Source organism: Triturus cristatus, chromosome 3_2 (genome assembly GCF_964204655.1).
Source record: "Triturus cristatus chromosome 3_2, aTriCri1.1, whole genome shotgun sequence".
Classification (NCBI taxonomy): Eukaryota; Metazoa; Chordata; class Amphibia; order Caudata; family Salamandridae; genus Triturus; species Triturus cristatus.
The window spans coordinates 117,169,209-117,191,286 of NC_140584.1; positions in this window are offsets into that span (position 1 = coordinate 117,169,209).

The following is a 22,078-nucleotide window of genomic DNA, read 5'->3' on the forward strand; positions in this document are numbered from 1 at the left end:
TAATGCCTAGCTAGTAACCTTAAGAGGGTCCCATCTGTTCCAGCGCCTGGACGCCTCAGGGCAACTGTAGCGCTTTATAAATCTAATTTTCATTTCATTTCATGTATGGAGAACCAGATGTACGACAGAATGGCAGTATACATTCCATTCCGGGGTACACAATAGCCTCTCTAGGCTGGACTATATTTTTACATTGGCGACAGGGCTTGTGGGTATTACAGAAGCGACACACTTACCCAGGGGTATTTCGGACCATTCTCCAGTCCTCATCGCATACGCAGCCTTCACCCCGCAGAAGCGTAGGCTGTTCCCACTCAATCCCGGTTACCTTAATATTCCTAAAATTTGTAAAGCTCTCCTTATGACAACTAAGCAATATTTTGCAGAAAACAAACATTCAGTGGCATCCCCACGACACTGTGGGAAGCTTACAAAACAGTCCTTCGAGGACAGGCCATTTCGATGGTGACGGATCATAAAAAGACTCAGCAAAAAGAGATTGTTAGTCTTGAACAAAAGGTATCCCTGGCAGAGGCAGAACATGTAACACATATAGACGAAAATACGACACACCGGGTACACATGGCACAACAAGAATATAAGTCCTACGTATGGGAAGCGGCGAAAACTGGGCTCAGTAAAACACAGCACACTTTATAGGAACTAGTTGATAAAGCGGGTAAGTTCTTAGCCTGGCTAGAACAAAAGGAACGGGCTAATATATGGGTGGCGCAGATCCAATTAGACGATGGTAGTTTCACGGCAGAGCCCCAGGGGATCGCAGAGGCTTTGGCGGCGCATTACAAAAAAATATACACCCCAGAGGCAACAACCACCATAGCAAAAAATGTAGACTTCCTCAAAGATATGACTATGCCCACACTAGCCCCATCTGCGGTTGCAGCCCTTGAAAAAGACTTGGCTCCTGAAGAACTAACATTTGCGATAGCTGCGCTCCACACAGGGAAAGCAATGGGGCCAAACGGAATCCCAGTGGAATTACATAAGAAAGCAACAACGCAGATTGTACCACACTTACTAAGCATGTACACTGACTGTTTAGAGAAAGGGATTCTACCCAGAGATCAGAGACTAGCCACTATAGTGGCCATTCATAAACCCAACAAACCACTGCATGAATGCATATCCTATAGACCGATCTCTTTGATTAATGTCGAAGCAAAGATCCTGGCAAACGTGTTGGCAACGAGGCTGCAGCCGTACCTAGCCACAGCAGTACACCTGGACCAGTCCGGGTTTATGCCAAATCGTAATACAGCCCTTAATCTGCGGCGGCTACATGGTGTCATCGCGCGCCGCTCCACTATAGAGGAAGATGCCATCATTTTATCACTAGATGCTAGAAGGGCATTTGACTTGGTAGAATGGCCCTTCCTATTTGCAGTTCTTCGACACCTGGGATTTGGACCCAAGATCTGCGCATGGATCCAGCTACTTTACACACAACCATTGGCGCAGGTTGTGGTGAATGGCCATATGTCAACCGACTTCCGGTTGGGAAGGGGGACACAACAAGGTTGCCCCCTTTCGCCACTTCTTTTTGCGCTGGTGTTGGAACCGTTGGCTGCCTGGATACACCAAGGTCCGGTTATCCGTGGCCTGAAATGGGCAATGGGATGGGAGAACCGCATTTCCCTATACGCGTATGATATATTATTGTACCTAGCATAACCAACGCGCTCAATTAATTGTCTACTAGATATATGTACGTCCTATGGACGGGTTTCCGGATATACCATTTACTGGGCGAAGTCACACCTCTATGTACTCAAGGGTTCCCCACCACGGCTTCCAAGGGGATGTGTAATACAGTTAGCGGAAAGTGGTTTCAAGTATTTAGGGATATATGTAACATCTGATAGAACACAATTCATCGCTGAAAATCTTACACAACCCCTAACACGGTTTCGACATGACGTCAAGCATTGGCGCTCCCTACCGCTGACACTGCTGGGAAGAGCAGCCCTCTTCAAAATGATGGCACTCCCTAGAATCCTATAAGTGCTGCAGCACACGCCCTTCCCAGTCTCCCCAACATACTTTACCACAATAAACACAGAAGTGACTAGTCTATTATGGGATGGGAAAACGTCACAGATAGCACTCCATAAATTAACAAGAAGCTGGTATGATGGTGGTATCGCCCTCCCCAACATCAAAATATACTATGGGGCCTCACAGCTCATGGTTATAAACCAATGGCTACACGTACCCTGTGACGACCCAGCATATCGTATGGATAGACATCTGCTTGGTGCTGTAGGGGTTATGGGTGCGTTGTATAATAAGATCTGGAGACATAACCTCACGGGCCCGACGGCACATACTATACAAGTCTGGTTTGAGGCACAACGAGCGCTAGGATGGGAGGGAAAGATAACACAGGCCATGCCACTATGGGACACAAAAAGACTAGGTATGATGCGCAATACTCAGGAATTTCGACAATGGGATCTGATAGGAATCTCGCGAGTCGGAGATCTCTGGAAGTCACGTTTGCTCAACTGCAGACCACATATGGTCTGGTAAGCACTGAAAAATGTTGCTACCTACAAATCAGACACGCACTCGTGGCCGCTATCGCACCGGGTACACAGCAGGCGGAATCCTCACCGTTGGAAGATAGACTTCTCACAGAATATCTTACCAAAAAAAGCCATATCTCAAACATCTTGGAAAGTAATAAATAACCAGCCAGACCCCTTAAAAGCCCATAAATCTAAATGGTAATTAGCCATAGGGGAATTTGACGACACAGATTGGCAAGAAGCGCTTTCATCCCCCAAGGAGGTAGCGATACCATCAAAACTCAAGTTGATACAATTAAAAATCCTACATCGCACTTACTATACCCGAACACTCCTACATAAACTTAATCGGATAGATTCATCGCTTTGCCTTCGACACTGTGGCGGAGAAGGGACTCTCTTTCACACCCTCTGGTTATGTCCCGCAATTGTCCAGTATTGGAAGGCAATCATGCGCACACTCTCGCAGGTTACAAAAATCACGACTCTCCCGGAACCAAGGAGATGCCTCCTTAATATATGGGAACCCACAGATCTTAACCATACGGCACAAACCTGGGTAACATTGGGCATGATGCTGGCAAAGCGAAACATAGCACAACGATGGGGATCCCGACAGCCTCCTACCCTTCCCCAATGGTGTAGGGATATGGGTACCACAATGATCGCTGAAAAGGCAGTATATATACACAGAGGCTGCCCCAAAAAATGGACTCAGATATGGGGAGGGTGGAACACCTATCGAGGAAATATATGTGACCCCGATGGAAAATTCAGAAGTAAGCGACTGAAGGAACCAAGGGAACGGAGCGTAGGATGCTACACAATCTGATTATCCACGACAGGGCACTAGCGCAGAGTGGTATTCAATGTTATAGTCATATCAGTGTATTACTATATCATATGTTAAATGACTGTACACATGTCAATAGATTGATTCTCATTATATTCAATGCCTATAAGAATATAAGAAATAAGAATGGGGTCTGACAGTTCAACCCGTGGTCCTCATCTGACTTGAGGATAATTATTCAGATATAATCAGTTAAGAATTTGTATAAGACACCCTGGCACCCCTGCCTCTTTCAAAACCATCCACAACAGATCTCTGGGGAGTAGGTCGAAAGCAGACTGAATATCCACAAAGACAACATACATCCATTAGAGAGCACACATTTCCAATATAACAGTTACAGGTAGAACACCTGATCCATAGTCCCTATACTGTCCCTAAAACCAGCCTTCAAAGGAGTTAAAATATTACATTTGGTTGTCCCTTCACTCAACCCATTCAAAATGACCCAACTAAACAGCTTCTGTGTGCTGTCAATGAGGCTGATGTGCCTGTTATTTTAGGGCAGGGACTTAGAACCCTTTTTAAAGATTGGAATGATCTCTGCCCAAGCTCAGATATGAAAAAAAAGACACACAATTGATGGACGGAATGCAGAACAAATCATAACATTCACCCCCAGTCAAGAGATCTGGGTTAAATCCATCATTCTTTTGCTCACCATGCCACCCCAGTTTAGACTTGGCCATATGCAAATCAGTCTTGCACCTGTGCCTCATGGGAACAGTCCAGCCCGAACTGCTAAGCCAGGTCCTCCTTGGACCTGGCCAGGCAGGTTGGGCTGGACTGTTCACATTGGGCACATGGTGAAGACTGATTTGCATATGGCTAGGTTCAAACTGGAATGGCATAGTGAGCAAAAAAACGATGGATTTAGGCCCAGATCTCTGTGCTCGGGTGAATTTATGACATTGTCCTGCATTCTGTCCATCAATTGTTCTTTTTGCATTTGTCACCCTGAGTGGGACGGATATACCCAGACATGGGTCCCGTGCACTCCATGCCACTGGAGTCAAGCTATCCTGGCTGATGAGGGGTAAACCTTGAAACCAGTCCTAGGCTGCTTGTTTCCAGTCCAGGGAGGACCTGGCCTTGCAGTTCGGGCTGGACTGTTCCCATTGGGCGCAGGGTCAAGACTGATTTGCATATGGCTGGTTCAAACTGGAAGCAAAAATAAAGGATGGATTTAGGCCCAGATCTCTGTACTGGGGTGAATGTATGACATTGTTCTGCATTCTGTCCATCAATTGTTCTTTTTGCACAAGCCCGGGTAAGAGGCATAGGTGTACCATTCATTAGAGCACTAAAATACACTGAGAAAAAGGGCACCAGACATCTCTAAAAGACTTGAAAAGATCACCAGGCACTTTGTGTAACCCTATGGCTTTATTATAGATAATTCGATCCATGGTTCTTGAGATCTTGAAATCAGAGCCTCTGGGAACTACTTGCAATGCTGGTTCAAATGAAGATTCAATTGCATCACCCTAAAAGCTAGGGCATTTGGGGCTGCCTGTTTTGATCCCCGTTCCTTAGCTCCAGTGTATAACTGGGAGAAATACACTACGTATGCACTTGCAGACATATTACTATTCAAAGGGGCCTGGGTACCGGCGTCCTTATCAGCAACAATGTGTCAGAAATACCGATAGTCCTTTCTATTAACAGAGCTTATCATGGATTCCCAGTTAGACCACCCTCATTTTCTCTCAGCATCAAAGATCGGATCCTTATACAGTGACCTGGCCATCAAGAGACCCAGACTTAATTGCTTGGGAAAGGGCCCCCCCAGCTAACCGGATAAACGTGGACTCTACCCTGAACATGTCCCTAAGTGATGAAAACATGCAATTATGGATTTCACCCAAGCTAGGGAACACATATGCGTCAACTAGGCTCCTAATTATAGAGACAGGAGCATCCAGGACTGCAGTCACAATCTTAAACACTTTACCAAGGCCACCTCTGATCCTGCCAAGGAACACCACTTAAGCCTACACCGGTTATTAGTAGGAACCAACCTTCTATCAAACGGCTCATAAGGGAACATAAAGGGAGTTGCCTAAGGCACTGAGGTGAAATGCTGCACAGAACTGGAGACATGATGAGAAGGCTGGTAGGGCACTGCAGCTCAGTAGTGAAGTGATTGTAAAGTACTGTATCTATTCGGGCAAAGATGCTAAATGTCAGCCAACAGGCATTGGTAAAAGTATTACAAACCTTCTGCACTTGAATTTGTTGCTGCCTTTCTGATAAGGGCTGGAAAAATGCTGCACCCATGTGGAGAGGTGTGATGCCACTTTGTGTAGTCCAGAAGCGCTACATGATACAGTCCTTTTGTTTTCTTGAAATTCCCTATTAAAATCTACCAGAGATTGCTGGTGAATCTAGAAGACTCCAGACAAGTTTTGGAGAATTGTTACACTCGAGAAGGTGAAAATGTTAATTAAAATAAATCAATGAAGCTCTTAAGTTATCTTAAATATTAACGTGAAAACACACTGTAAAATGACACTTAGTCAAAAAGTGCAGAATACATTCAGGGCTGGACTGGGAACCAAATCCGGCCCTGGCAAAGAGCTAGGCTGGCCACGGGGGGCTATGCTAGTGGACAGCTTTGTGCCGCTTTTGTCGTCGGGGACTGATAATGCAGCTATGCTGCAAAACCGCCCCCGGTAACAAAAACGGCCTCCCAGGGGTCAAAAACCAGCCTACACCCTGGCAGCTAACCGGGGAAACGCCTAGTGCCTGCTACAACCATTCGGGCCCTGAATGCATTAGGCAGTCATATTTACTGGTAGGATGTTGTTATATTTCTCTCTGTAAAATAGAAGCTTTAGAAATTGCTGAACTATGCACAAATGGATTTGATAGCTTGACATTATTGTGACTTGCTCAGAATCTTCATCATAACTGCAGAATGTTCCAGTTTTATAAAATGTATTATTTTCTATCGGCTCCATGTTTTGGTTTGCACCAATTTTGATCTTCTCATCTATCCCCTGTTCATATAATACTGAATAGAGAATTGCAGATTTCAGCAAAAAATCTCACTTACATGAAATACAAAAGTGCTACCTAACTAAAAATTTGCAAAGAAATGTTTTTCTCTTTACTATAGTTCCTTGAAACACAGTGAAACATTAAATCAATGATGGCATAGACTCTTCATTAAGCTTTCCTGGGAACCAAGGTTAACGCTTCCAGAAACACAAATGTTTAGTAATGCCTGCTCCATACTTGATAGTAGACTGTCGACTTCATGTGTTTTCGATGGGAACGGAAGAACGAAGCCTGCTCACCATTGAAAGATGTCTTCCCATTGGACCGGAGTGATTTAACCTGCAAAAATGTTGTTTACATGTGTTCTTGTCTTTTATATTAGTGCTTATTTCTAGCAAGAGTGTTAGGCTTCTTTCGCTGATTCTTCTTTCCGAGGAGATGCTCCCAGACTCTCTTGAATACTTTCAACTTGTCCCTGAAGGTTGTAGCTACTGCTGCATTTGTTGACACATACTTCCCAATTGAGGCTTTATTTGTGCAGGTTGCTACTGCAATTATATGCTGAGTCTCTTTGGATATTGAGACTCGGCTGAGTTTCATGAACTACTCTTTATGGGGAGTTTGAATAATTCATTTTATTTTTAATTTTTATGCTCCTTTGATCTTACTCTTACCTGAACTCCTTATGGGTTCTGTTAGCTTTAATCTGGACTTTTATTTAGGATAGGGATTTATTCCTTCAAGGAGCAGACTTGTTATTTTGCATTATTTTTGATTCTAACTATATTTATTTGATGAATTTCTGTAAACTGATTTATATGACCTACTAATTGAATTAAGAGAAAAAGAAGATTACTAATCTCTTTATGAGAATAAAGGTTATTGAAACCATTCTAAAATCCCTCATTATTGACTGAACTGGATAACTGATACATTTTTAATGTTGATTGACATGATTTGATTTAGCTCCCATTCAAAAACAGGGGCAAACAGCTGTCGCCTAGAAGAAGAATTTGGTGTGGAGTTGTACCCAACTCTTGTAAGTCACATGTTGAACTGGTACTGGAAATTCAAATTTTGGACTCTTTCAGTGCTATCAGTTTTCTGGTAGCAGAGTACTGTTCACACCTTGAATGGAGCTATACAATAATTTCCCAAATTAGAATAAATTATCCAAATCAGAATATCCAATGCCCAGAACCTGAAGATCTGAAAAGGTGGTATTCCAAGGTGATTGCTGTTTTGGAGGTGACAGTTTTAATAAGGGAATGTGTCATCTATTGTAATTGTGTTTTTGGTTGTTCATATAGTGATGAATTGTGATTTGGAGTTGAATGAATAAATGAATGGAGATGTATTTGTTTTTATGTTAAGAGGTTGAAAAGTTTCAGACTCACTATAGTCTAAGGATAGATTGAAACAAGTGTAGAAGAGACTTCGAAGAGCCTTCCTTGCATGGTATTTCTTGTTTGCAGGCTCGAGATGCAGAGTGTGAGGTACCATCACCTATACCATTAAGGTAGAGATAATAAAACATTGTTGTGATTGTTTAACATTGATTGATGTTAGCAGAACCTAATTGCACAAAAGGGTGATGCAGCATTTATAGATTGGTTTCACGCTGGTCGAGATCTCATTTGCGATTGTGGGGTTTTCTTTGATGATTGTAATACTGTTATTTCTTTTAGTTGAACAAACAAGAATTGATATGTTTGTCATGTCATTTTAAAGTTTTTATTGAAGTGTGTGCAAGTACAAAGAAATTGTAAAGGAGGGTGAAGATCTGCAAGGAGTGAAAGCATACGTCATAGGGTTCACACTGGGATTGGTTGGTTGGTGTGCTTTCTCACTGCGATTGGTTAATACCATCAAGGTGCCATGCTGAGATTAGTCAGTGGTTTGGTGTTGGGGTGACAAAATTCAGGACAATAATAGCTGGGCCAGGATTGGTTTATAGAGATTTATAGAGATTATACGTACAGAGATCAAATAGCGAATTCAAGTTGTTCTAATTTATTACGATCATATAATGTTTTAAAGAAATTAAGAATTTGGTGAAGGGAGATGTGACAATTTCAGTACGGAAAGGTGAAGAGGCACCTCCTGAGGATACACCTGCATACATTATGACAACGGAATATGGGTTACGTACATGTTTTTAGCTTCATCAATGGTGCAAGACCATTGAAAAAAGGGCCTATTTAATTTCTCAAGATATGGAACTTTTCCCAAAGTAGAATTATTGAAAATGTAAAAGGAACATTAAATAAAATTAGATCACCCCCTAGATCTGCTCAATGTGAGGCTCTAGTTTTATGGGAGAAGGTTGCATGAGAAAAAGAGACGGAAATATATCAGAGGACAAAGAGAGCAGTGTGTAATTATGCAGGTGCTCAATGGGATGTAGGACAGTGTGCATGGAGTAAAGCTGTGATTGATGGACCTCAATTATATCCAGTTATTATAACAGCAATACCAGGAAAGGGAAATAAGAAAATCATCATCAGTCTTTATTCGGTTTTAAAAGATCATAAAAGACACAAATATAGAACAAGGCATAACATCTGATTCCCAGAAAAATTATTAAAAAATCCATCAATAAATACTTAAAAGGTTTAAAAAAAAGCATTAAACAAATCAGAAAGACTGGAAAAATACAATTACATGGTTAAAAAGGCAACTAAATCTACTACAGTATGTAAGTATATCAATTAATAAGATTCATGTCATGATACAAGAGAGAAAACCCAAGCCCCAAATTTTAAGTATTTTAATTAGAGGACTTCAGGGGTATACTTAATTGCTTTATTCCTTAAAATCCACGCCCAACCCAAGAATTTGGCTAATGCTATAAAAATGATTGGTAAAGTGCTTGTGCGTAAAATTCTTAGTGCAACAGCACTACTCCTAGTACCTAAAGTCTTGCACATTGGAGTCAACCAGACTCGTCTTGGAGTAGCAAGTACAGGGCAGACAAACAGGAAGTGGGCGGTTGATTCTACTTGTAACCCACAAGCGGGACATATTTCCTCGCGTACACTAGACCATCTTCCTGTCAGAGACCTAAGTGGTAAAGAACCAGCTCTAAACTGTTTCCTATCTCCAGGTTTAGTGACCAGGTCCCAGTACGGTTCTAGAGCGGGTGTAATTTTTGCCTCCAAATAACATCCAGACATCTCCGAGGAATTTGCTCTACTCCATACATGATATTCAACTCTTCCCCGTATGTCATTTTAAGAGATCTCTTTGAGGGGAACAGAGCAGCCACCGGGTCACTCCATAGCCCCTCTATACCCAAATCAATCAAGGTCTCATGGAGGTTCTTCAACCATCTAATCTTATGGAACACATCTAGTTTTATGATGTCCATGAGACCTTTGGCATAATGGGAAAGCTCAGGAGTGGTCCAGAGTCTCCGCCAGTATAAAACCGGCCGAAGTTTTGCTATATCCGTAATGGCATTCCTACCTAGTTCATATCTTAAAGGTACCAAAGGGGTACTCTGGGGAAGACCAGTTTTGCTTCGAAAAAATTTATTTTCAACTCCGATTAAGGAAGCTAGCTGGTCAAACCCCCATAGCTCTGCCCCGTACAACACAGAACTTAGGGCCTTAGCCTCATAAACTTGAAGCACAGGTTTTATTGGTTTGGTAAAAGATTTTTTGTGCTCCCTGATTATGGCTCCCGATATTTGTCTAAATTTCAAGGCGGCCATCTCTATGTGCTTGCTCCATTTATTATCTTTTGCTACGTGCATGCCTAAGTACACAAAATTGTTAACCATCTCTAATGGTTGCCCGTTCATAAAAAACTTTTTCCCTCTATAGCTTGGGTGTGGATTAAAAACCATCAGTTTCGTTTTAGCCACATTTACCTCCAGACCATGACCAAGACAAAAATCTTCAAACACAAGCAAAGCTCTTTGTAAGCCACTCGGAGTTTTTGATACAATAAGCGTATCATCCGCGAACATCAATATTGGAGTAGTGACTCCAGCCAACTTTGGGGCATCAGTGTTGGCGCTGAGCATACAATCGACTATCCCATTGATATTTAGTGAAAAGAGCGTGGGGTCCTTGGTGCAACCTTGGCGCACACCGCGCTCTACCGGGAACTCAGGGGTAACATCACCAGGCCCTCCCCACTGTATTTTGGCAAAGTTAGTCTCGTGTAGCCTCATTACCAAGGTCAAAATTTCTACGGGGAGACCTAATTTTTCTAACACTGCCCACAACCGTAGACGAGGCACAAGATCAAAGGCAGCTCTCAAATCCACAAAAGCGGCATAGAGACTGTCTTTTCCCAGAGTAACTACCTTCCAGTGGAGCTGAACAAAATGAAAAACCTGGTCCACTGTACTGGTTAGCTTGCGGAAGCCAGCTTGGAAGGGGGACAGAATCTTATTGTCTTCGATCCACTCTAATATCTGGTTCAAAACCATCCTCCCTATGACCTTCTGAATAGAGTCTATCAGACTAATTGGCCTGTAGTTACCTGGGAGTGCCTTATCTCCCTTCTTAAACACAGGGATTATGACTGCACCCCCCCATGATTTAGGGACTGGCGCACCTTCGGCCACAGCATTTGCCAATAATGTAATGTACTTGCTCCAGCAAGCTTTAATGTGGAGAAAGACATCAGGTGGGACCCCATCTGGTCCCGGAGCTCGCCCACTTGCAACAGATCCCAGGGCCATTAAGGCATATTTACTGCTAAAAGGGCCCTGGGAATAAAAAACATAAGTTATAGCCCAAATGGGATTAGATTTGGGATTACAAGCATATTGTGGTTTAAAATATTTTAACCATTTGTTTTGAGTGACATGGTTTGAGGGTCTATCAGGCAGCCCTCCTCTATCCCACTTGCTAATGTTCCAGAATAATCTGGAATCCCTAGCATAACATGCTCCCTTCAGAGCTTATCCCATTTCTTTTTTGCCTGCCTTACGCATTTTTTATATATTTGTCTAGTCTTTCGGACACGATCATTGTGTCCACTAGAAAGGGCTGCAGCCAGATCAGCTCTGGCTCTCCTACAATCGCCATCATACCATCGTAACCGCTTGGGTGGGGCCTTTTTGGGTTTTCTTACTGATTTCATAAAATACAAACTTATTCCCTCAAACAATGTTTCATGAAATCCAGTAGCTAGAACGCTACCTGCCTTGGTGGCCAAAGCACCCTCAAGGTCCGATATCGCTTTGGCTAATTTATTGTCAATATTAGCAGTGACCTTATCATTAGTCTTGACCTCGCGCCACTTGAGTCTGCACATGTCGTTAGAGGGGACAGCTTAAGGTGGCTTAAATTCCATCACCTCCTTCTGTTTGGCTACTCTTCCACCACCAATGCGTTACGCATATAGGATTATGGTCGCTCTCAACTCTTAATTCGACCACCATGTCCTTTATAGATTGCCATAGCTTCAAACTACAAAGGACATAATCGATCCTGCTTGTGTGGCGGCCATTGTCAAATGTATTGGCCCCTGACTTATCACCCGGCGTCCTACCATTCAATGCCCTCAGTCCTCGCTCATAACAAAGAGCATTGACCTGGACTACGGCCTCTGTCCACCTTTTAATTGGTTCGAGGTCAAGTCCAGGTATACCCCAAAACTGGTCTTCCTCAGGATAAAGACCCCAATCAGAGTCTGGATCCAAGAGGGGTTCAAAAGTTACATCCAGATCCCCCGCGACGAGCACTCCCCTCTCACTCGAGTGCTGGTCTATAAGGGAATCCAAATTAGCCAGGACCCGTGATCTAGTCCCCTTGGTCCCTCTTAGATACAGGTTATAAATATCCAGATCACCCGAGGGGCCCAGTGATAGCCTGAATAGTTGGATATCAGGGGACCCAGTCGATATTTCAGTAATCGTCAAAAATAAATCTTGGCGAACCTAAGATGTTAGGCCACCCATAGGGTGCCCTTTAGGTCCCTCTGTTGCTGGAACATAAAGATTCAGATATCCCAGCATAAGCTGGGGCTCACAGGACCAAGTCTCCTGAAAAAGGCAAACATCGAAACTGCCGATGAATTCAACCCATTCAGGAGAATCCATTTTTTCCTTCAGGCCAGCAACATTCCAAGAAATCATTGAACCCGCCCCTAATCCAAACTTTTTAACCTGACGGGAAATATTAGAACTTACTTCATATTCCCTCAGGTTCTCCCTATTCGGCCTTGAATTTTTGACCCCTTTGGAATTAGATGTCCTGGATGGTACAGGTTGAACTACATCTACTCCACCAGTGGGCGCAACTCCAGCGATGATTACATTACTAGACACTGTTAGAATCGGCCCCTCTGTCACCGGACAAGCCAAATCGGCTGGATTACACATACCATTGGATTGCTCAAAGGGGGGAATGATGAACCCAAAATTTGATCCTCTCCTTACCTGGTCCTGTCTAGTACTTCCGTCTGAATTAGGGGCTGAGTTATAAAAGTAACTTAGATCGTGCACCCCAATCCCCGACCAGTCCCCAGGGGATGGATTATCACAGATAAAGCGCGCTATGCGCCTATCTTTGAAATTAACAAAAATATAATCACCCAGAACGTCTTTTGATCTGGATCCCACCCAGCTGACCCTTCTAACAAATAAGATCTTTCCATTCATGTAGTTGGGGATAGGTCTGTTCTTATTTAACCAGAATGTTACTTTGTTTTTAAGTTCTTGGTAAGATTCGGGTTTGCCGCCTTTTAGTTCGGGGACACCAGTTAATACGACAACATACGGAAGGGAATCTGGTGGAAGATGGATGTGAACCATGGGAGATTTAATAGATTTATCACGAGTCTCTCTGTTTCCATCTTCTCTCACACCCTTGCTTTCCTTGTTAATATTAATGTTGCCCCCAAAATCGTTATTTTTTTGGCCTACCCCTGAGTTGGTAGGGTTGGCTTTGGCTAGAACCTTATGTGGGACAGTTCCTGGGATAACCTTGGTTGTCACAACAGGGTCGACAGTAGGAATAGATACAGGAATCGTGGATGCACCAGAGGGCATGGGGTTAAATTTTGTTCTATCATTGGTAGCTAATTTTATGACATTTTTTAAGGAGCAAAAATTATCAAGGATCGTTTGTTCTAGGCGTTCAACTCTCTCATTAACCAGTTTTACCCTTTCTAAAAGGGGGAGTATTAATGATCGCACCACCTGCTCAATCTGGGGGATCATTTCTCCTGTTTGAGATTGGTCAGAAAGGCGTTTGTTTGCCTCGCCCAGAATAAGTCGATCATCAGCTGGTATAACACCAGGCACTCTGGATACATTTTTCAGAACATTGGGAATTTTCGACTGCCTCCCACCTTGAGTATCCCCATCTCTTTTCCTCTTCAAGTTGGAAGGCCTTGTTACTTTTTTACTGGCCCTTGTCTGGGGATAGTCTACCTCAGACTTTGAAGAACCTTCAGTTATAGAAACGGCTTCACCGAAGGCCTCCATGTTCTTCCCACTATCCTGTAAAATAATAGGGCTACCCACAACGTCCCCCTGCTGAAAGAAGTGGCTAGTACCATGCCCTGCTAACCTAATAGGGGATTTTGCTAATGCTAATGGCTCAATAGATGAGCGTCTAGCATACATAGGCTCGGTAGAAAGGCGCCGCTCAGTTATAGCGATTTCATGTTCTAGGACCGAGACGGCCCTAGTTATAAACTGATCCAAGGTACCAGATACTGTGCACTTCCCTTTCCCTGTCATTTCGTAAAAAACACACCAAGGTCCAGTGTTGTAGTTTTATACGCCTCCGGGCGTGATAAAGAGCGATACAGGGAAGCAGGACAGCAGAACAGACTGCACTATGACCAACTATAGCAACAGGAGGGAGGTCCGTAATGACGAAAAGTCACAGGTAGTACTCGATTAAGTTTTCCCCAACAGCAACAACAACACAACAGTACCTTATGAGCACAGGCGAGGAGTCGACGTTAGGGGGGTAGCCCAGCCGTGCCTATTCCTGTTGATGACAGGCAAGGGACGGGCGAGGGACGGGCCCGCCCTTGGCCCGGGCGAGCCCGGGCGAGCCCGCGTGCGTCCCGCACTGCGGGATGCGCTCCCAGCTTAAGAGGACTTCCAACGCCCTCATATGACGTGCGCTGGTGACGCTAAGGCCTCTGGGGTTTGTGTTCCGGATTGGCCACAATGTTGGTGCTGTTCCCCTCACGGCTTGGAAGTAAGCGGACCCAGGCGGTTGATGGAAGGTAAGCAGCCGTTCCCCTCATGGCGAGTGAAGAAAACAAAGCTTCGCGTCCCTGAGCAGAGTGAAGAGAGGAAAGAGAAGGAGGATAATGAGACAGATAGCAATCCAGGGGATGATACTTTAGAAGAGATACTAGCTGCAAAACCTCTCCCTTTTGCAACCTCTGCTGATCAAAACGAATCAAGTACTGTTATGAGTAGTACAGTGGCTACTGCCCCTGTAGATCTCAGTGTAGTACAGATGGTAAAACCTAAGAAGATACTTCAAATTGTTTCACCAGCTGTAACTCGACCACAAGTTACAGTTCCGACTATGGCGAGTACACTTGTTCTGTATGGTACAGCACCATAACCACCAGTAAATGCGCAGACCCTAACTAGACCAGTTACAGATGCCCCACAACATACTAATTTGATACCAAAAGGTCAAGGAGCTGTGGGAGGTCCACCTGTGACAGCATTTATTTTAACTTCACAAAGTTCACAGATTGTTGTTTGGAGCCCACCACGGACAATCATAGATGAAGAAATGCTTGTTTTGGCCACAACTGTGATCCCAGGAGAAATACATTTAATAAAGAATGGCATTTTTCCACCTTGGTTTGAGGCAGTGGCAGGGATTAGAAAGGCTGAAAGCACAGATTCAACAGTGGAATCCTGCAAAAGAAAGGCCATTAGATATCACTAAACTAAAAGTGGAATTGGAAGTAAAAATAAGGGGATGTTTGGAATAAGAACACTTAGGGCCCGATTCACAGAATTAACTTAAGACTAAATCCTAAACTTACTACTTTGTGGTATTCACAGAATGCACTTACTACTTTTGGTATTCACAGAATGCACTTACTACTTATGGTATTCACAGAATGGATTTACGACTACTAACTTTACGTCCGCACTCGGGCTGGAAATTCCGGCCCGAGTGGAGCTTCCGGCCCGGAGGTGGGGCTTCCGGGCCGGAGGCGGAGCTTCCGGCCCAGAGGTGGGGATTCCGGCCGGTGGCGGAGATTTAGCCATTGCCGAAATCTCCAGCCCCGGGCCGGAAGCTCCGCCTCCGGGCCGGAAGCTCCGCCTCCGGGCCGGAATTTCCGGCCCGAGTGCGGACGTAAAGTTAGTAGTCGTAAATCCATTCTGTGAATACCATAAGTAGTAAGTGCACTCTGTGAATACCAAAAGTAGTAAGTGCATTCTGTGAATACCACAAAGTAGTAAGTTTAGGATTTAGTCTTAAGTTAATTCTGTGTATCGGGCCCTTAGAACTATATCAAATAGAATAATTAATTTAGCTGTGCAAGGAAATTACCAGACAAGCAGCTGTCATTCAGGATAGGTTGACAGAATTAGCTCAGAGATGTGAAATTGATCTTTCCAAAAATGTCATTGGCAGAAATGTTATAGGGTTCAAATCGATGATGAAGCAATTTAAAATATGTGTGCTACAGGAATGCGTGGCTTGCTTTGCCTTTCAGATAATACAGAGTTCCACCAATACCACTCCCACACGGTGGCTCAAACAAGGCGAAGCAGTAGACATAAAACATAAAAACACAGAGAAAAGGCGTTTCACTTTACAAAATGCAAAGACTTTCTTTTTAGAATAAGGCTTGGGGTTTTATTTATGAAAAGCACTCTAACAGAAAGGCTTTTCCAGATGCCAAATTAACAACATTGAAATGTATACAGAGATAAATATTTATATGCAAGCAATGTGAGTTGCACACTTGGTGAATGCAACAGTTAAATGCATGAATAATAATGTGAAATACAAGCAGCAAATAATATGAGATAAAACTCAAGCTAGACGTTCTGCAAGAGATCAGAAAGATATATACACACTAAATACATCAAATGATTACTTTGGCTGTGCACTCTGAGTCACTCACACATCACAAAGAACACACCTAAAATAACCACAGCCACTGGAACCACGCATCACTATAGCACTAGTCAGAAACAAATCACCTCACCTGATCGTTCACTCAACATCCTTGCCAACTCAAGCTGGAGGAGCCCGTAACAGCCAAGCAATGGACTCCCGATTAGGACTCAAATCCAGATTCTTGTGGCAGGACGTCTACTCCACAAGTGAACTCCCAAGCTGGCTATCAACAACCCTCAGCTTTATAGTCTTAAAACACGCTAGAAGGTCCGAAAGTCTTTCTCTCTGCGCCAAGGAAACTTACTGGAACTGGCCAGTTTCCATGCAAGCATTCCAGGAAAAAAGGAGTTCCCACATTCCCTCTACATTCTCACATGTTCCAGCCTTTATCTTAACGAAGCTTATGAAAGCCTTCCAGGGTACATTCAACAACCTCTGCTCCAAAACAAAACAGCCTCGAACGTGATTAGCCCCAACAACTTGCAAACACTCTGGGGGCCTGTCTGTGCGTGCAGAAAAGCTCGAGCTAGGCAGAGTCAGAATTCAGGATGGCATGAGGCCATGTCAAAGCCAATACTAAGAACTTCATAATACTTCCCAATGTACAACACAATGCACATTTATGCACCACTGCTTATAGCATCACATATTTCATCTCTCAATGTACAGCACAGTGCACATTTGTGCACCACTGCTCATAACACTGCACTTCGAGACCAAAAAGTACATTCCACACCTCTCTCTCTCCCCGATGCTTTGAAATGCACATTCCACAAGTTCTGTTCTTGGCAAGGCTGTTCTACTCTGTGACAGCTCCCGCTTCAAAACTATGAAAATAAATCTTCAAGAGAAACAAGGCATATGCAGGATGTTGTACATTCAGGCTAGGGTCAAAAGACAATGAAAATAATGGTAGTCTAAAGTCATCATGGGGTGTCAGACCACAAGTGTGCCTCTAGCACCACAAATGCGTTCACATATTATGGAACCGGTAAAATGCATTTGCAAATGGGGTGGAAATGAAAAATTAGAAATTAACCCCTTCCATGCGCATGACGGAACCATGCCATCATGAGCCACGGGCGGCGTGTGCTCATGATGGCGTGGTTCTGTCATGCTGTGGCCGCTCCGCCCACGCGGCACTGATTCCCCGCCTGTGCGGGCGAATTAATGAGTGGGCAGAGTCGTGACGGAACCACGCCATCATGAGCACAGCTCAACCGTGACTCATGACGGCTTTGTTCCGTCATGAGCATGGCAGCGCCTCGCTCACCCCGCACCCCCCCAGTGCCGCGGCGGAGTTAGCACCGCAGCCAAGGAGTTAAGTAGGCAATAAAAAATTAAAAGAAAAAGAGAGAAACTGAAGTGACAGGAAAAATTATGAGAAAAATGAGGGAGAACCAACAGCACACCCACTAAGAGAAATAGCAGGAGGAATGTATGTACATGTTCCTTGGAGCAGATATTATCTCACAGCATTCACAAATATTTTCCCAAAATTGAGAGACAGACCTGTGCAGTGGTACTCCCAAGTAGATTGGTTTATAAAGATTTTGAACGTGTTGTGGACTGATTTGGATACGTTCTTTGATATTGTAGTATCTAATGATTTGTGGGCTGACTGTAAAAGTGCTGTACAATGGTCACATGAGGAACCAGTGAGAAAAACGAATGCTAATGCACCATGTCCTGTGATAATGGAGAAGTGTGAGGCAGTGGTTACTTTTCTGAAGGCCCGAGTGCCACTTAAAGATTTGGATGGCGGGCAAGTTAACCGAATGACCTACTAACCAAAAGAATCAGTTTTGTGAGTTTATATGAAAGGCTGTTACAGGTGTTCCAATGGCATAGTGGATGGGAATATCCTGAGGAAAAGAATATAGACATTTTTGTGTTTTAGTTTGTTTTAGGATTGAGACCAGAGATCAGTGAGTGCCTAACGCAAAGTATGATCTGCTGCCAGAACAAATCACTTGATGAAGTTCTGAGATATGAAAAATACTGTAGCAATTTATTGGAGATGAAGCAGAAAAAGATAAAAGAGAAATGTATGTTGGCACAGAAAAGGTTGGCTCAGAAAGGTTTTAAGAATCCTTCTTTCACAGGGAATCAAGGAAGTATACAAGGTGCTCCTGTTCTACAAACTGGTTTACAAGGTAACCAAGGAGGGTTTTATGTGCCTCAGGGTACAGGAAGAGGTGTTCCCGTTAAAGCGGGTTCAGGAGCAGATTTTGCTGCTATGAAAAAGGTTACTCCTTGTCACATCTGTCACATAGTTGGGCATTGGAAGAGGAAGTGTAGATATAATCCTGATATTGCTAAAGGAAATGTACAAATTGAAAATGGGGTGCAAATGCAAAATATGCCCACACAGCAGATGCAGGCACCTATGCAAGGAAAAGTCCCAATGATGCCAATCCAACCAGCTCAAATGATTCCACAATACATGAGAAATCCTAGATTAACTTTAAATCAGATGCCAAAATGAATACTAGCCACATTTCAGAATTTAATGCAAGAGTTTCCTTACTCAAATCAAAATGCATTACAGCAGTATCCCTCTAAAAAAAAAATATTTCATGTTCTGATGCTTCTCAGTGAAGGTGCCTGAGGGGGAGGAATATTGTGTACTGGTGTAGTTTTAGCGGTAGACCAGAGTGGCCCATTTGTAAATGCTGAAGTGTATGTCCATTCCATATCATTCCTTATTTAAACAGGATCGTTTTGATCTACTGTTAGAAAAGTAGAAGTCCCAAAGCTACCCTCTTAGGAAAAAATATCGAAGTTGTAGGAGTAACAAATAAACAGATTACAAATCCAATCTTAGAGAAAATCCCAGACAAAAAACAAATAAACAGATTACTAATCCAATCTTAGAGAAAGTCCCAGTCAAACTAGGGTGAAGAAAAACACCAGTTTGTTGTTTGTGATTCAAGTCCTGAAAATTTGTTAGGGAGAGATTTGTTGTGCAAGTTCAATTAGACCATATACTGCACACTGGATGGTGTAGATTTTTAGACACATGATGAGGATGTGGAATTTAAAATGATCCAACAATAAACAGCTACAGGAATGTTTCCCCTAATGACAGTTGAAGAATTACCTGATAATTTGCGAGATACTTTGATTCCAGAAGGTTGGGATCTCACAGGAAAATACACCGAACTAATTAAACGTGTAGAACCAGTCTGGATTACTGTAAAAGCAAATACAGTATATCCCATATCCCAGAATACCATCATACCATGTGACCCCAGAAACCACAGCAGGAATAATGCATGTGATAGACGGCATGTTAAAAAAAGTAGGATTGAGGGAACTAATTGGGAGTTCATGTAACTCTCCAATCATGGTTTTATAGAAGCCCAGTGGAAAAAAAGGATAGAGTAAGATCTTAGAAAGATTAATGAAAAAGTGGCCCCTTGTTGTCCTGTGGGGTTGAATCCAGCCACAATATTATTTCTGATTCTATGTACTGCAGAATGGTTTACAATCATTGATTTGTGTAAAGCTTTCTTTTCAGTGACTTTGCATGAAGAAATCCAGTTCCTCTTCTCTGTTGTGTTCCACCACAGAGTATTAGCTTGGTGTCTTATTCCACAAGGTAATACAGAGAGTCCTTCCATTTTCAACCTGATTCTGAAAAGAAATCTGGAGTCATTGCAAACACCCTACAGATCAGTACTTTTACAGTACGTAGATGATCTGCTTGTAGCATCAGAAACACAAGACGCTTGTGAACAAGATACCATTGCCTTGTTGAACCACCTGGCTGAGAACAGACACAACATGCCCCCAGGAAAAATGCAGTGCTGTCAAAAAGAAGTACAATATCTTTGACACATTATTAGGAGCTAGAATTTGTTGCCGCCAGAGAGAGTGGAAGCAATTTGTCAAACAAATCCACCTTGAACTAAAAAGAAAGTCAGAATATTTTTGGGAATGTTTGGCTACTGTAGTGAGTGGATACCAAACGTTTCCTTGGTGGCAAAGGCATTATTGAGGCTGACACACAGAAATGTGTCTGATCTGATTCCATGTGACAATGACTGTATGTGAGCCTTCCTAGAGCTGAAAGAAAAAATTTGATACGCCCCAGCAGTAGGAATGGCAGATTACACTAAAACGTTTACTTTATTTTGCAGTGAGTGACTACTGTGCTCTCTCAGTGCTGACTCAGATGCACGGTGGTGTCCGAAATCCTGTGGCATATTTCCCCACCACCTTTGACCCTGTTGTCACAGGTCTTCCTGGCTGCTTTAAAGTTGTTGCCACAGTGAGCACTAGACTTGAAAAGAGTGAGAACATAGTGCTGTGATACCCTTTAACTGTAATGGTGCCACACACAATGGAGCTTCTATTGACAAAAACCCAATATATGACCCATAATCGTTTGACAAAGTACCAACAGACCATATTGTCAACTGACAACGTTGTTCTAAAAAGGTGTCAAATCCTCAATCCATCAACTCTTTTGCCTGTAAATGATGTTGTTTGTGATGAATTGTACATGATTGTTCAGATGTCATAGACTTATGCACCATGACTAGACCTGATATTAAGGATGAACCCCTGATTGAGCCCAATCATGTTCTTTTCATAGATGGCTCATATCTGTGAAGTAATGAGGGTGCATTGAAAGCAGTATTTTCCGGGTGAATTATAAATGATTTTGTAATAAGCTTCCTGGCTTCAAAGAGTTACCTCAGCACAAGTTGCAGTAAATGATTGCCCTTCCTTACCAGACCATGCAGTTTAACTGCTCATATGAGAGTTACTATATTTACGAATAGTTAATACGGCTTTGCTGTTGTCCATGAATTTGGGCAAATATTGCCAAAAATAGGGCTTTTAACTTCCTCAGGTAAACAAATTAGGAAAGGACTGTATGTTTAAAATGTACTGGAAGCCTTATGGTTACTTGAATAGTTTGCAGTAGTTAAATGTCCACTCATCAAAGTGACAATGACTACATTGCCAGGGAAAACACATATATTGATTCAGTTGCACAGTATTGTGCTTTGTTGGCCTGTATATTTAATGAAATTTCTCATGTGCGTCTGAGGAGGAAATTTCATTCACCTTGTTAATGAAAGTGACGGATGCTTGGGATGAAGTAAAGAGGGTGCAGGAAAATGTTTCAGAAGCAGAGCAGTATAGCTAGATTAAAGCAGGTTGTGAGAAAAATCCTAATGACATATGGGTTTCAGCTGATAGGAGACCAGTGTTCCCAGATAGTTTGGTATTCCCAATGAAACAACACTGCTGTGGATATACTCATTTAGGCTTGGATACAATGTTCAGACTTTTTCGTCAAAACTGGTTTAATCTCAGATTCAGAATGCTAGCTGAAGAGGTTTTCACAGATGTGTACTATGCCAACACATGAATGCAGGAAAGAAAACTCACGTTACACTGAGTCACATAGGGAGATCAGGTGGCCCTTTCAATAGAATGTGAATGGATTTTATCGAGATGCCTGCTTACAGTGGGCTGAGATATGTCCTGGTCATAGTATGTGTTGTTTCCAAGATGGGTGGAAGCCTACTCAACCAGAAGAAATGATAGCCTCGCTGTAGCAAAACTGT